The 15,377-nt window shown below is 42.2% G+C and overlaps 1 protein-coding gene across 24 annotated transcripts in view; it reads left to right on the forward strand.

Annotated features, from left to right (window-relative positions):
- Positions 1 to 217: 217 nt before the first annotated feature.
- ANKRD55 (ankyrin repeat domain 55) overlaps positions 218 to 15,377 on the forward strand; it is a 496,355-nt gene continuing 481,195 nt past the window's right edge. For all 24 annotated transcript variants that reach the window (XM_073905461.1, XM_073905462.1, XM_073905453.1 and 21 more), the window contains exon 1: positions 218 to 374. The gene's annotated coding sequence lies outside the window, so the exon portion shown is untranslated. The remainder of the gene's footprint in view (positions 375 to 15,377) is intronic.

The following is a 15,377-nucleotide window of genomic DNA, read 5'->3' on the forward strand; positions in this document are numbered from 1 at the left end:
TCTTTGGTTTTTAAAAAATGCAAATTGAAATGGACCCTACTGACAGCTACGTTGGCCCCTAATATTCCCTAAGAAGTGGTTGAGGACCAGTGATTGCTCGGGGTCATGTAGACTAAGCTGAAACTGGAACCCGAGTCTCCTGACTCACTGCTCAAAACAGTTAGAAAGGCAGCTGAGTGGGGTGGTTGTTTTGAGCTGAAGCCATGTGAGACTAGAGAGTTTCGACAGAGCTTTGCCTTAGAGGATGTGAAACTACACTAACCTCATGTGACAAGGAATCCTTGGAGGCCTTGGTGTGAAGCCAGGGGAAAAAGTTTGATGCAGCTTCTGGTTACAGCTCCGAATGAGAACTCACTGGCCCTAGGTGACTTATGGTGAGCTTTCTGATTTGCAATAAAACAAGACATGGGACGGGGGAGGCTTTTCTACACTAGCATGCATAGACAGGGTAATGCTGAAGGAACAAAAAAAAGCCAAGAAAGGCACCTTCAGCTACATGGCCTTCCCATAGGAAGGGACCTGGAGCTGAAAATAAAATACGGAGGGAGGGATGCCATGGTACAGACAGAGCCTTTGTCTCCTATTCAGCCCAGGATGACAATGACCTGGCGGTGCCTGCCTGCCAGCTGTTGGCTGGCCTTTGTGAAAGTCCCCAATTTCTGGGCCAATGCTTAGTGGGCAGGTATCCATTTCATGAAGCCAACTGGCACTGCTGGCACCTTTGTTGGTGCAGTGAGCCCAGCGACAGGGAACTAAGGCTGCCGGGCCACTTTTGCTACCAGCTGGCAGGTGCAAACCCCATGCGCAGGTACCCTGCAGAGAGAGGGTTGATGTTGTCTTGGTAACTGGTCAAAAAAGGATGTTTCTTCTTCAAGGTCAGTTTGACCTCTTTTCTGCCAGGGGAATATTGTGAGGAAGAAGTGACTCTGTGGCAGCGAATGTGTGCCTCGTCTGTTTTGAATGTATTATTCCAAACTGGATCTTATTAATGTCACCTGCTGGGCAGATCTGGGGGTTGGTAGACTTCTTGGGGGAAGTCATCCTGGACGAAGATCAGGTCATCAGAGAAGTCCCAGAAGAGACGATCCAGTGTAAACCAAGTAGGACTGAACAAAGAATTCCGAAGGCGTTTCTAAAAGGCAGCCAGTCAGGTTTGACTGGTTTGTTGGTCTATTCCAGGATAAGAGATTAGTGCTGACTGTTTGAGGCATGTCACCCTAGATGTCCTTTGGCCAAACTGTCTTGGGCACAGGGGTGAAGGGACCTTTGTCAGCTTGCTGGGTGCCTCACAAATTTGACACAATGAGTTCATTGTAAAGAAGCAAGCTTTCCTTATTGTTGTCCTTCTCTATGTAAATCTTTCACCTTTAGCAAATACATTTTTCTGACTTTGATTTAAAAGTCCAGTTTCTCCTTGATATTAGTGGCTCTGATAAAAGCTGTGTTCTGATTCAGGTCATTGGTTGGGTGTCAGTATTTTCCCTATTTTGCATCTCTTGTGTGTATTCACACGGTAAGGTCCCCTTTCCATGGCCTGAGACTTCTGTTGGGAGAAATAATAGCATTATAACAGTGTGGGGAATTTTACTCTGTTCTGTCCACTGGGATGCTATCAAAATTATTCAGGGGTGCCTGGGTGGCACAGGCAGTTAAGCCTCCAACTCTTGGTTTCTGCTTAGGTCTGCACTCAGCGGGGAGTCTGCTGAGGTTCTCTCTCCCTCTGCCCCTCCCACTGCTCACTCTCTCTCTCTCTCTCTCTCAAATAAATAAATAAATCTTTAAAAAAAATTATTCAGCTGGGATGGCACCCTATCAGGGGAAATGTTAATTATTCTGGATAAATCCTGAACAACTAGCTTGCAAATATAAACGTGGACATAGTCCTTAGCCTCCTAATGTGTAAAATGAAAAGATTATAGATTAAATTATCTCTTTGGGCCCTTGCCAGCTAGTTTTCTAGGACTTTGGATTTTAATGCAAAAAAGAAAAGCTCTAAATAGATTCAACATTTAAAAAACTGATCTTGCTTATGAATTTTTACACTAGACCCTTGTATTCAGTAAATGTTTTAAATTCGTCCTCTAAATCTAGGCACTGGGGATATAGAAATAGATTAAGCATCATTTTCTATCCTGAAGGATCTCATGGTCCAATGGGGGAGGGATAGCAAGAAAAAATTGTTCTCAAAATTGGCAAGAGTTTGAAGGGAAAATTGTGCTTAGGAAAAGAAGTTATTTTTTGGTTTGGAAAACTACCTTTAAGGGCATATTTAATGTAGAAAGATGAGCCCCTGCCTCTTCCCCTCTGATTCCATCCCCACCCCCCCAGGGCCAGGAGTAGGGTGATGTGAAGCACTTGCCTTGGGTGCAGAAATTAAGGGGATGCCAAAAACCTTAGTGGTTAAGGTAAATACTATTATAATATAATATTTAAAGTCAAAAATGATGAAAAAATCCATGGTGAACAAAGTATGAAAATTAAAAAATAAAGAGAAGACCTGAACCCACATGTGTATAATCTTGCCTTGCTTTCCTCACCCTAATTCTGGCCCTGGTTCCAATAAAACTATAGAATTTGCCAATTTTGATTTTTTTAATACTAATGCACTAAAATATCTAAAGGTTTAGACAGAGAATTTTATAACAGAGTTTAGGGTTTGGAGGGTTGTCATTGGAGAAAGCCCTTGGGGGAGAAGGAGTCCCTGGAAGATGATGGTGAGTGTAGTCAAGAAATTCTTCATGGTAGAGAATGGCTAATGAATATTTATGAAAGAGATGACTAATAAAGGTTTTGAAGTTGTTCCTTATGCTGTGCTGCAGTTACCCCCTGCTCTCCTCCCTTCAGTTAAAAGTCAGATACATACAAGAATCCTTGAATTCATGCAGATTTGAGAAAAAGGAAGGAAGAAGGGTGGTGTCTAGCATGGGAAGAAGTGGTCTAGGGAGAGGAACCAGGCAGGATGTAGCAAGGCCTAGCTCAAGAGAAGCCTCACCCTCTGAGCTCCTTTGGAAAGTAGATGCAAAGGGTGTTGGGTCTGGATTTTGCAGGGCATGGGATGTAGCCTTGAGTTCAGGCAATACACGTTGGAGCCACACCTGTCAATCAATAATTATGTACTGGATTTTAGGTCCATTCACCATTCTTCTCCCTGCTTTCCTCTTGGGAAGCTGCCCTCTATGCACCACATCAAAGGACTCTCTTGTCTCCTGGCTTCCAGCTGGAATGGCCAATATTGAGCATCAGTAGATAATTGGAAGGAGGGAGGAGAGAGCATTGGCTCTTTTCCTGAGGGTTTGTTAATAGGCCAGTTGCATCCCTCTAGTGATCGCTGCAGCTTTCTCTCATCCTTTATCCAGGCTCTGGGAACCACTTTCTCCCATTACTTTTTCAGCCTAAGGGTGGTAACAGAGCCCCCTCTTATTTTCTCTGGGGTATGTACTATCTCTTGTAATTTCCTTATACTTTGCTTCTTTGTAAAGAGTCTCTGTAATAAACTCTCTTCAAATATAAGAGTGTTAATTGTCTCTTGCTGAGACCCTCCTGATACAGAAATGAGAAATACTAAGATGGATTGTTCAAAGTGTTAGAGGTTGACAGTAGGGGAAGCAACCAACTGTCCAGTGAGAAAGGAAGATGGGTGGGTTAAAGGGCTTTTCATGGGTGATATTTGAACTGAATGCTGTGGAATAAGATATTTCTCTGGGAGTATGGTAAGCCCCAACATGAAAACAGCCAGGCAGGTGTCCATGTAAGTAAACTCAATGGTCTGCATGGTCATAAAAGGCAGTGATTATCCAATGGGCTTTAAGAAGCATAGGAAAGCTTACACAATAACAGAGCAATCACCCATATTCCTGTAATCTCTGTTGATAATCTGGCATGCTTTCCTCCTGACATTTTACAATTGAAATCATACTCTATTTACAGTTTGGGATCCTGATTTTCTTTAACATTACATAATAAGCAATTTTCCCACAACTGAAAGAAGCTGCACATATCTGCTCCTTTTAGAGGTAGTAGAACAGCTTTAAAGAACAAAGTACTATTACATCATATAGATGTACTATGATTTTTTTAAAAAAATGCTCCAGTAATTTTGCATCTTTGTCATTAAAAAATTCTTTTTGCTTGCTTAACTAAAAAATTGCTACTAAAAAAACCTGACTAAAGATGTATCTGTGCTTCAGGATTGCTGAATTATTGTAGATTTTTTTTGTTTTGTTTTTTGTATTTTTTAATATCAAAGAAGATGGAGTTTTCCCTTGGTGGGTGGGAAGGAGAGGAAATGGTGCCTGGGACTCCATTCTGAGGGCAGGCCCAGTAACTTGACAGGAAAGGGACTCCTTATGGTTGGACATTAGCAACAGTGATGTCTGAATTAAATTTTATGCTGTAGTATAATTCCTTTCCAAAATTTCCCAAAGTGTTATACAATATGGTCCTATGTTGGTAATACCTTGTGTAAGGAAGGGGCAAGACCAGAGTATGTGTGAAGGACAAAGGGCTGTGGGGAGTGGACAAGAGGAGCAGATGGATTTGGAGGAGCCAGGAACAGGGTTTGGGGAGATAGGTGACTGTCAGTCCCCAGGAGAAGCATCCTGTGGCTGATCCTCTGAAGTACTGAGATGGGTACTAGACTTCTTGTGGTTCTAAGACTGCTATTTGGATATTAATGGAAAAGGTGATCCTGGAGCTTGGAAGTATAGTCCTTCCCATGGGAAGTAATAAACAAAGGCAGGAATGAATGAGGAGATATTATGAAGGAAGGATTTAGTGACATGTGGGAAGGTGCTGAGCATTAGAACTGGGTGAGGGATGTTATTTCATCACAACAGAACTGCAAAATGATTGAGTAGAGTACAAGATAATTTGAACAAGGTTGTTGGAAAGGGAGAGAGGTAAACTTCCTTTTGTAGGACTGAAATATGGCAAGGTAAGCTATGATCCAAGTTATTATTTGTAATAGGACCTTGTAGGAAAGGGATTACTATGAGCTCAAAAGCAATAGAATTACTTGAGTTTTCCTTCTAGTCGTTCATCCCATGATTAGACTAGTTCAAAACCTGAACTGTGAATTTTTTTTCCATTAAAATCCCAAAATAAGTGACTTATTTATTCTCATGTTATTATCCAATTCATTTTTCAGCTCACACTCAACCTCTTTGAGACATGAAGCTAGGGAATGGATTAGGAAAAACATCTGATTTGAGACGTGCTTACATTTTTCACATGACTTTGCCAGAAGGGGTTTCTGCTTCAAACTGAGACTTTCACCCTAGAGGTGTCTTAGCTGAAAATTCAAATCTGCTTTGCAAGAATTTGGATATGGGATTCATGCTATTATCTGCAAATAATTTATAGAATGGTTCTGTTTTTCCCTGGGTAATGAACATATAGTGCCTCTTTAGGGAGGCTTTGGAGAACCCCAGCACAATAAGGGGTAAGGTTTTGGCATGGCTTTTAATGTCATATTGATTGGATTAGCTTTGATTTAGAAGTCTTAGAAAGGAGGACGTAGGATTTTGGCATGAGGGCTGTTTTAATAAAAGTAATCTTTTTTTGAAAGATCAGAGACCCATTACCTAATGCATAAGGTAGGTTAAAAGACCACTGCTTCTGCTGTCTCCATAGAATTTTGTGTTTGTATGGTATGAAAAACAATACTGACTACCCCTATCCAAAACTGACTTAAGGAAAATATAAAAATATTTCCCTATGTTCAACAGTAAGGATATTCTTTTATTTGAGGTTTCTCTGGGTTGGAAGGAAGGACGAGCTCTCAGGGTGCTAGCATCTGTTTTTGTTGTATTGATACGGTTTTGCACCTGGCATTGAAAGATTTCTAACATTGGGTTTCAGGGCTCTTTATCTGAGCTTCTCAGTTTTGCCTTTGCTTTTATTAATAATTTGAATGAAATTACAGAAGATATATTTGGGTATTTATATAAATTTAGGAGGTTCTAATAACTGAATCAATATTCTTAAAAGACCTCCATATGTTAATTTGGTGGATTGATATGAAGGGGATAAAGTTTAATAAGAAATTAATACTAGATCTTAGATTTAAAAAAAAATTAATTGACTGGAGGTGACTGGCTTAATAGAAGTTCACGTGAAAAGTCTCATGAGTTTTATCACCAGGAAGTTTAGTGGGAGTCCTATGTCCCATGAGAAGCATCAACCCAAGAGTGGATTCATGGAGGTAGAATTCTATCAAGGGTTGGTAATGGTCCTGTATTTTAATCTTGGCCAAACCTCAGCTGAGTTCCTTATCATTACAGGGTCCAAGACAAATTAGAGTTTATTTAGACACGGTCAACCAGGTGGTAAAAATCAGGCAATAGATCATATAGGAAACTATTGCAGGAATTGCAGGAGCCATGATTTAGCCTACAGAGGAAAAGCTCAGGAGGAGGCATGAGTGACTGCTGTGTAGAAATATTTATCTGAAGGGTTGAAGATTTCCTGGATTAGAGTATGTAGCACTGGGGCAAGACCCAGTTCAATGTCTGGACATTGTCAGGAAATTATTTATGAAATTGGAAATTCTCCAATGAATAAGATTTGTTCAAAAGTGGAATGAACTGGCATGGGAAGAGGGGAGTCCCCTGATGCTGAAGAATGTGGCCAGATATCAACCTTCTGTCAGGGAGGTTGTGGAGGGATTGAAAGGTGAAGCTGTACTGGATTACTCTTCAGATTCTGTTCATTGCTAAGTAGTCAAAATTTGTCTCTGGAGCTGTCCCTTCTCCCCTTTATTCCAGATATTACTCTGAGAAAGGTAGGCTCACCTGCACCCCACCATATTTATCACTTACAGGGCTTGATGTTTGAAGCCCAGAGAAATTTATGCTTTGGTAAATTTCCACCAAATAAGCATGCTTCTATTCATGAAGACCACTGCTTGCTTCAACCTACAAACCAAAAGCATGTTACAAGAATGGGAGATTTTCATGTGCAATAACAAGCTGCTAGAGGGAGAGAGTTGGGTAGGGGTCAACTTGTACCTCTTAAATGAGAACATATAGGCATGCTTCTATATCCTATGGAAATGGGAAGCCAGAGACAATGTGTTCTCACCTGTATGTTCTGGACCATATGCTTTTCTGTTTTCCCAGGGTGGTAGCAATCATTACCCAATGGGCACAGAAAAATCAGAATCTCTCTACTGTCCTTTTGTGCTGTTGTGGGATTAAAAGATCAGTAAGAACAAAAGCTGTGATCTTGGTATTTGATGAGAATTTTTAGCCACCACTTCCTACTCTACTTGAGGTCACTTTATCTCAGCATTGGAAGTTGGCAATAAAGATACAGTGTTTGAATATGGCTGTAATTGTAAACTTTCTTTTCTCTCTCCCAGCCAGCAAGGAGGGTGGAACAGAGAATGTATTTGTGCCATAAAGAAGGCAAGATATCAAATATTTTTGGGGTGAAGAACCACCATCTTAGGAAATGAGAGAAATGCCTGGAAAGGATAAGGGAACTAGGGAGTATTTTCTCTCATCCAGGAGGCTCCTAGGGACCCCTTTCTGAATCTGGCATTCCTCCTGTTAGTCTCTTTGCAGAGATGTACAGGGACCCTGTGGAGTTCCTGAGGATTCCTGCAGCTGCTGGGGTCTTGTAGAAGATGGGCAATGTGTCTCCCGGTCCTTGTTAGTCCCACAAATAGCCCATTGAGGGGAGCAGGAGAAGGGAGAGGCATCCAGGGCTGTCCCTGGGGTCCCTCAATGGGGGCACTGTTCAGGCTTGGGTGGAAGCCAGCCCTGACACCATGCTAGTTGTTAAAGCCTCATTCTTCCCAAGGAGGCGGCTGGAAAGGCAGCAGAGCAGCTGAGGCTCTAGAAAAGGTACTTCTCTTGTTCTTCACAAGGCCCGACTGACACACGAGAGGAAGCCACTTCCTTTTCAATTATTTTCTGTTGTTCATTACATTTACATCCCAAGCATTTTTCCTCTTCCTTCTCACTCTCATTTTACTACTCAAGCCCCGAAACTGATGGGTTTTTCCTTTCTTTCCCCAGTCTCAACTGAAACTTAGAAATGATGTCAGATTTTTCTGTTTTGTACCATTCTCCTTGGGCAGCCCATCAGAGAAGCACCCTGAGAATGGCTGCAGTTTTGCTGTTGCTCTTGATCATCTGAGTAGTTCAAAGTCTCTTTTAAAATGAAGAGTAGGGCTTTGGAGATAGCAAAGTACTAGATGCCCACTGCAGGAAACATGTTATTTTTCCTACCCACTATCCATACTCATTCTTTCTCATAACACCACCTTGGTTTTTTCTTTTTCTTTTCTCTTTCTTTCTTTCTTTCTTTCTTTCTTTCTTTTTCTTTCCTTCCTTCCTTCCTTCCTTTTTTTTTTTTTTAATAGGCCACCACGTTCCATGCTCAGCCCATAGGCATTGGTGAGGTTAACCAGACCATGAAGGCCTTTGGGTTTCAGGGTGGGCACATCCTGGCTTTGGGTTCAGGATAGTTGGGACCCAGACTGGGCTACCTCAGAGTCGGTCTTGAAAGACTTTGGGGAAGTATTGGGTAAGAGACCTTCTGTTTTCACGCTGACTGCATGGAGTATAAGTTAGGAGCTGTGGTGATCACCTTTGCTACCACATGGGAAGAGTCAGTGTTAGAATATAAGCCACAGAGAAAAACTGAGCCATGGTGACAGACCCCTGATGACATAAGGTATAGACTGGATTCAGCTGTGCCTGAAGTCAGCACCCTGACCTTTCAGTTATGCTGGTGAGTACATCTCTCCTCACCCCTTTTTAAAATCTCATTTAAGCTGAGTTTCTGTTAGCCCAACTAGTTTCTGTTAGCTCAACTCTTTCAGTTGCAATGGAAAAGAATACTAACAGATACTAAGCATTTTTCCTGCTTCTTACTCCCTGTTCAAGCTATCCCAGAGTCTTGCAATTGCTCCAAACTGTACCAGAGCTAAAATGCACTAACCTTGTCCAAAATTTCAGCCTTCATGAAAACAGAGGACCCACTCACTCAGTTCTCTGATTCAGTAGGGTAACGGGCACCACTGGAATCACCACCTGCTTTTGGGTCTGTGGTAAGGACCCTAGCCTTGCCTATTCATTCAGCAGTCATTAATTCCGTATCTACTATGTGCCACAGGATTGCTTTAAAGAGCTGACAGTTAAGCAGAAAAACTGGTGTGAGTAGAAAGAAGTATGGCAGGCACCATGATGAGAGTCTATGTCTGCTTCCATGGGGACCCAAGGGCCAGTTCTTATCTTGGCAGCATGGAGAAAGACCTCATGGAAGAGGCAATACTTGAGCTGTATCTTCAAAGATGAAAAGAGGTTTTGCAACTAAAAAGAAATGTAGGAAAGGTAAACCAGTTCATCTGAAGAGAAAAATGTCAATTGTGAAATATTGTCTGACTTAAAAATCTATCACCAGCAGAATGGATAAGGCAGTTCAGTCTTATGTGTTTAGCACATGCCTGACTGGTGTGCTATACTGCCCAGAACACAGCAATCCATGGCCACTGTTTTCTTCCCCTTCTTCCCTTTCCAAAATATGGAAAGTGCCTAAAGACTTTTTTGCTGGCAAGCAAGGCCATGTAGACATTAGAGTTGATTGTAGTGGGTAGACTAAGCATTCCATGTCTAGTCTCCAGCTCTGTGGCTGATTCGTTTGTGGGGTAATAGCAGTATCAGTAGCTGCAAAATCTGCCCTACATCAAGATCAGAGTTAGAATTGAATGCCCTTGAAATAAGTTGTCCAGTGGTGGCCCCTTGACTTTCTCTTTAGCCCATTCAGTGGTTTTATAAACACTCCATTCCCTACACTAACTCCCTTTCAGCTGGAAATATCTAGAGTGAGTTCTCTTGTCTGTGCTGAATTCTCACTGATACAATTCCCCACTGTGAGGTCTGGAAGGACCAAGACCTGCTAATCTTGTTCTCGATGGCATCCCCAATTACAAGCTTGGGTTTGGCAGTAGCAGGTTCTTAGTAAACCATTTCTGAGTAAGCACATTAGAAGTTGTAATATGTATATGGACATATGTATGTATATGCAAATAAAGCAATTCAAAAGATGCTATTGGGTTGCACATGGTCCAGATCCACCTTACTAACAATGAGCATAATGTTGTCATAGGCTAGTTGTTACAGTGAGGCAAAGTGTTCACAGAAGACTTAATAGAGAAGTCTTGGTGGAAAGGAACTGGATTCTGACAGATAAACAGAAATTGGATAAGAAAAAAAAAAGAGTGGACATTTCACGTATTAAGACCTAGTGCTAATATTACTGCACACTGATGACAACTGTGCAGTTACTCCTGAAATAAGGACTAAGTTCCCTTTGAAATGTGTACGGGCTGAAAAGTGAAGGGAAAAGGTCTTGGCATGAAGTTCTTGGATTTTGCCAAACTCTAATGTTGTGTTTGGAACCCTCCTCTGCCCTGTAGGCCACAAGAATTCCCCTGTCCCCATCTCATACCCACATCAAGCATGTTTCCGAATCTTCTGGGAAGCCACACAGTGAGCAGTCAGATGTTTGATCCTGCTTCAGAACAAGCAAGGCGAGTTCTGAGTTAGACCAGCAGAAATTTCCATGGGGAACCCTTGCCCAGGATGTTGGCTGACAGCCTCTGGTCCTCCTGAGCTCCAGGACTGGGTGAAAGGTTTGGTGGATAAATCTCTCTTCATTATACAGTGATTACAGGGAAAATGATGTGATTGAAGACTTCTGTAGATAGAGAAGTCAAGCTGATCACTGTCACCAGAAGGCCACTAGGCCTCTGAGCCCTCCTTTACATGGGAACCAACGCAACCATGGCCAGTTTCTCATTTCATGGTTTAGCTATAAAAATAAGTCCTTATTGCCTTTTAAAAATTAAATATAAGGAATCTCAGAATTGTGTTAAATAAGTGAACAAGAGTTTGCCACAGTGTTATGTATTGTAAGAGAGATAGAAATGTTTACAGAACTTTTGCAAGGCTGCAAAATCTGTCCTCACACAGTCACACAGCATTCAGGTTAATAAAAGGGGTGGATGGGTGAGACAGAAGCTCTATAGCTTCTAAACATTTTGTAAGAAGGGAACTGAACTCCTGAGAAGATGAGTACCTAAAAGCTGGGCTGTTGCTCTGAACCTTCAGGCTTCACTTAACTGATGTGAGTCCTCTTTCTCCTATGTTTAAATGAAATACTTTGGGTACTACGAGTTTAAAATTAGGAGACTCCTAATTATGGGGGAGAAATATGGGTATCTAAAGCTTCGATATTTGATATGCTCAGAGACCTTATTGCTTTGTCATTTAACCTGACCTCCCATTCTGTAGAGCTATCGATTACACTAACTAATCTCTCTAAACATCAGTTTCCTCATCTGTAAAGTACTTGTTGTGGGAGTTAAATGAGAAAATGCATGTATACTGGTTAGCCCAGGGCCTGACACAGTGTAGACTGTCAGTAGCTACACTTATTGTTATTTTTGACACATGGCCATCAGTTCAAAGAATCGTGGACAGATGAATTGCTGAACCACGCTAGATTAGAAATCATAAATCTTGAGATGTCTCCTGGTCTCTGCCCTTGGCTTGTTGGGTAACTTCAGTCACTTGTGTTAAGTCTAGGGGTGGTGAGAGATGGGACTTGGCATGATAGCAGGTCATATGATAAGGACTTGGAGGGGTGTGGTTGACCAAATGCTCCACAGGACCTAGGTAGGTGGCTCGCCTGAGTGACTCTGTCTCAGGCTGCATGTTTGTGGATCCATAACGAGGGAGGTGGTAGGGGTTGAATTCACCTTTGAACACTAGGCTTTGGGAAAAACGGGAATAAACTAGAGGATGTTATGGGATAATGAATGTTTTCTGAACCATACCTCCTGAGGTCAAGTGAAGGGGATGGAGAGATAAATTTGGGGCAGTGGGGGAGAGGGTAACTGATCCAAGCTTCTAGTAATTTGAACTAGGTTAACAACTAGGTTGTTCCAGGGTAAAGCTATGATCACTGAATGGGACTTCTGGGGAGGCTTTTTCAGTTCTCTTGCCAATTGGGATGAAGGTGATAGAACATTCTAGAAATTAGGTATAGAATGGGCTGCCTTGCAATGCACAGTCTCTAGAACTGTTAAAGCTGGGAAGCCTGGTTCCCAGCAAGGCAGAGGAAGGTTTCTGTGCAGGACTATATGGGAGAGATCTCAGGTCAGCCTTGCGCGTAGAAGTGATGGCCAAGGAAGATTTTCCCAAGGAAGAAGAAGACAGACAAGGTTGGAGGCATGAATGAGTTTGATGACTGCTGAGAACTGCAAGTAGCTTGCTATGGCAGGGTCATAGGTGTGATGGGAAGTGGATAGTGTAGAGAAAAGAGAGATTTTAAAGGGCCTTTTATGTTATCCTGAGGAGATAGGACTTTATTCTGAGGGTTTTTTGGGGAGCCACAGAAAGACATTAAGCAAGGGAGTAACATGGCCAGATGTTGTTTCAGAATGATTAGTCTCCATCAAGAATAGGATAAAGGAAAAAGAGAGTCAGCATTTTCTGAGAACCCACTGTGAAGTGATGGTTTAGGTAAATGAGAGCATCCCACACTCACAACCACCTTCTCGATGGATAATTATCTTAATTTCATAGACAAGGAAAGTAAGGACCAGAGAGGTGCCTAGCCATGAGCCATTCACATTTCATGTGACCTGCTGCTGTTAAGACCCTCTTTCTCTTGGCTGCAAATAATAGGCAAGGACCAATCTGACACTCTTTCTCAGGAGTTTGGGATTGGAGTTCTGAGGCAGCCAGTTTATCTTATTATGTAGCTGGACACTTGGTAAGTAGGGTGCAGCCATGTTCTCCTATGTGGATGGAGAAGCAGAGAAAAGGCATTGTAGAGAGAGAAGAATCCAGTACATAGATAAGCAGAGAGGGGAGATATAGATACAGTCCTGCCGAGGGCTTTCCAGTTCTTACAGTCCATCTGACTTTCCTGAGACTCCCTATATCCTTATCACATAGTTCTTTTGGTTAAATTAGCTAGAATTAATTTGTGTAAAAATGGAAAGAAATGGATTCATTAGTCGTCCTAAGGGGGACTGAGGAAGGCAGGCAGTGAGATAATGTGAGCTGCACTCCCACAGGACTGAAAACGGTGGGGAGCAGGTACTGGGGGTTGGAGCCCTGCTGTGCTTCACGTAACTCCCCAGAGAGTTACTAAACTCACAAAATGCTGAGTGTGCCTGCATTTCTTGTGGGAATAGAGAAGGTGGCGGGATCTGAAGACTTCCTTGTGTGGGTTCCATTGAGATAGTGCATAGGGAGGCAGCAGGGCAAAGGCAAAGAGGAAGATTAGTGAAGGGAGAAAAATCATGGGGAGGGGATGGACCTCTAGGGGAGGAGTCCAGGCTGAGTGTAACAAATCCAAGAGAGTAGAAAGGCTTGAGCAGACAGACATCTGGCTTATAATTGAAATCAGAGGCTTAACTAATGATATTACAGCGTTCTGTTTATTTTATTTTATTTTTTTAATAATTTTTTATTGTTATGTTAATCACCATACATTACATCATTAGTTTTTGATGTAGTGTTCCATGATTCATTGTTTGTGCATAACACCCAGTGCTCCATGCAGAATGTGCCCTCTTTAATACCCATCACCAGGCTAACCCATCCCCCACCCCCCTCCCCTCTAGAACCCTCAGTTTGTTTTTCAGAGTCCATCGTCTCTCATGGTTCGTCTCCCCCTCCAACTTACTCCCCTTCATTCTTCCCCTCCTGCTATCTTCTTCTTCTTTTTTTTTTCTTAACATATATTGCATTATTTGTTTCAGAAGTACAGATTCGTGATTCATCAGTCTTGTCCAATTCACAGCACTCACCATAGCACATACCTGCCCCAATGTCTATCACCCAGCCACCCAATCCCTCCCACCCCCCACCACTCCAGCAACCCTCAGTTTGTTTCCTGAGATTAAGAATTCCTCATATCAGTGAGGTCATATGATACATGTCTTTCTCTGACTGACTTATTTCACTCAGCATAACACCCTCCAGTTCCATCCATGTCGTTGCAAATGGCAAGATCTCATTCCTTTTGATGGCTGCATAATATTCCATTGTGTATATATACCACTTCTTCTTTATCCATTCATCTGTCGATGGACATCTTGGCTCTTTCCACAGTTTGGCTATTGTGGACATTGCTGCTATAAACATCGGGGTGCATGTACCCCTTCGAGTCCCTACATTTGTATCTTTGGGGTAAATAGCCAGTAGTGCAATGGCTGGATCGTAGGGTAGCTCTATTTTCAACTGTTTGAGGAACCTCCATACTGTTTTCCAGAGTGGATGCACCAGCTTGCATTCCCACCAACGTGTAGGAGGGTTCCCCTTTCTCCGCATCCCCGCCAACATCTGTCGTTTCCTGACTTGTTAATTTTAGCCATTCTGACGGGTGTGAGGTGGTATCTCATTGAGGTTTTGATTTGGATTTCCCTGATGCCGAGCGATGTTGAGCACTTTTTCATGTGTCTGTTGGCCATTTGGATGTCTTCTTTGGAAAAATGTCTGTTCATGTCTTCTGCCCATTTCTTGATTGGATTATTTGTTCTTTGGGTGTTGAGTTTGATAAGTTCTTTATAGATTTTGGATACTAGCCCTTTATCTGATATGTCATTTGCGAATATTTTCTCCCATTCTGTCGGTTGTCTTTTGGTTTTGTGGACTGTTTCTTTTGCTGTGCAAAAGCTTTTTATCTTGATGAAATCCCAATAGTTCATTTTTGCCCTGGCTTCCCTTGCCTTTGGCGATGTTTCTAGGAAGAAGTTGCTGCGGCTGAGGTCGAAGAGGTTGCTGTCTGTGTTCTCCTTTAGGATTTTGATGGACTCCTGTCTCACGTGTGGGTCTTTCAACCATTGGAGTCTATTTTTGTGTGTGGTGTAAAGAAATGGTCCAGTTTCATTCTTCTGCATGTGGCTGTCCAATTTTCCCAACACCATTTGTTGAAGAGACTGTCTTTTTTCCATTGGACATTCTTTCCTGCTTTGTCAAAGATGAGTTGACCATAGAGTTGAGGGTCCATTTCTGGGCTCTCGATTCTGTTCCATTGATCTATGTGTCTGTTTTTGTGCCAATACCATACTGTCTTGATGATGACAGCTTTGTAATAGAGCTGGAAGTCTGGAACTGTGATGCTGCCAGCTTTGCTTTTCTTTTTCAATATTCCTCTGGCTATTCGGGGTCTCTTCTGGTTCCATACAAATTTTAGGATTATTTGTTCCATTTCTTTGAAAAAGGTGGATGGTATTTTGATGGGGATTGCATTGAATGTGTAGATTGCTCTAGGTAGCACTGACATCTTCACAGTGTTTGTTCTTCCCATCCATGAGCATGGAACGTTTTTCCATTTCTTTGTGTCTTCTT

This window comes from Callorhinus ursinus, unplaced genomic scaffold, assembly GCF_003265705.2.
Source record: "Callorhinus ursinus isolate GAN/ISIS: 27379988/994484 unplaced genomic scaffold, GSC_fseal_2.0 scaffold23, whole genome shotgun sequence".
Classification (NCBI taxonomy): domain Eukaryota; kingdom Metazoa; phylum Chordata; class Mammalia; order Carnivora; family Otariidae; genus Callorhinus; species Callorhinus ursinus.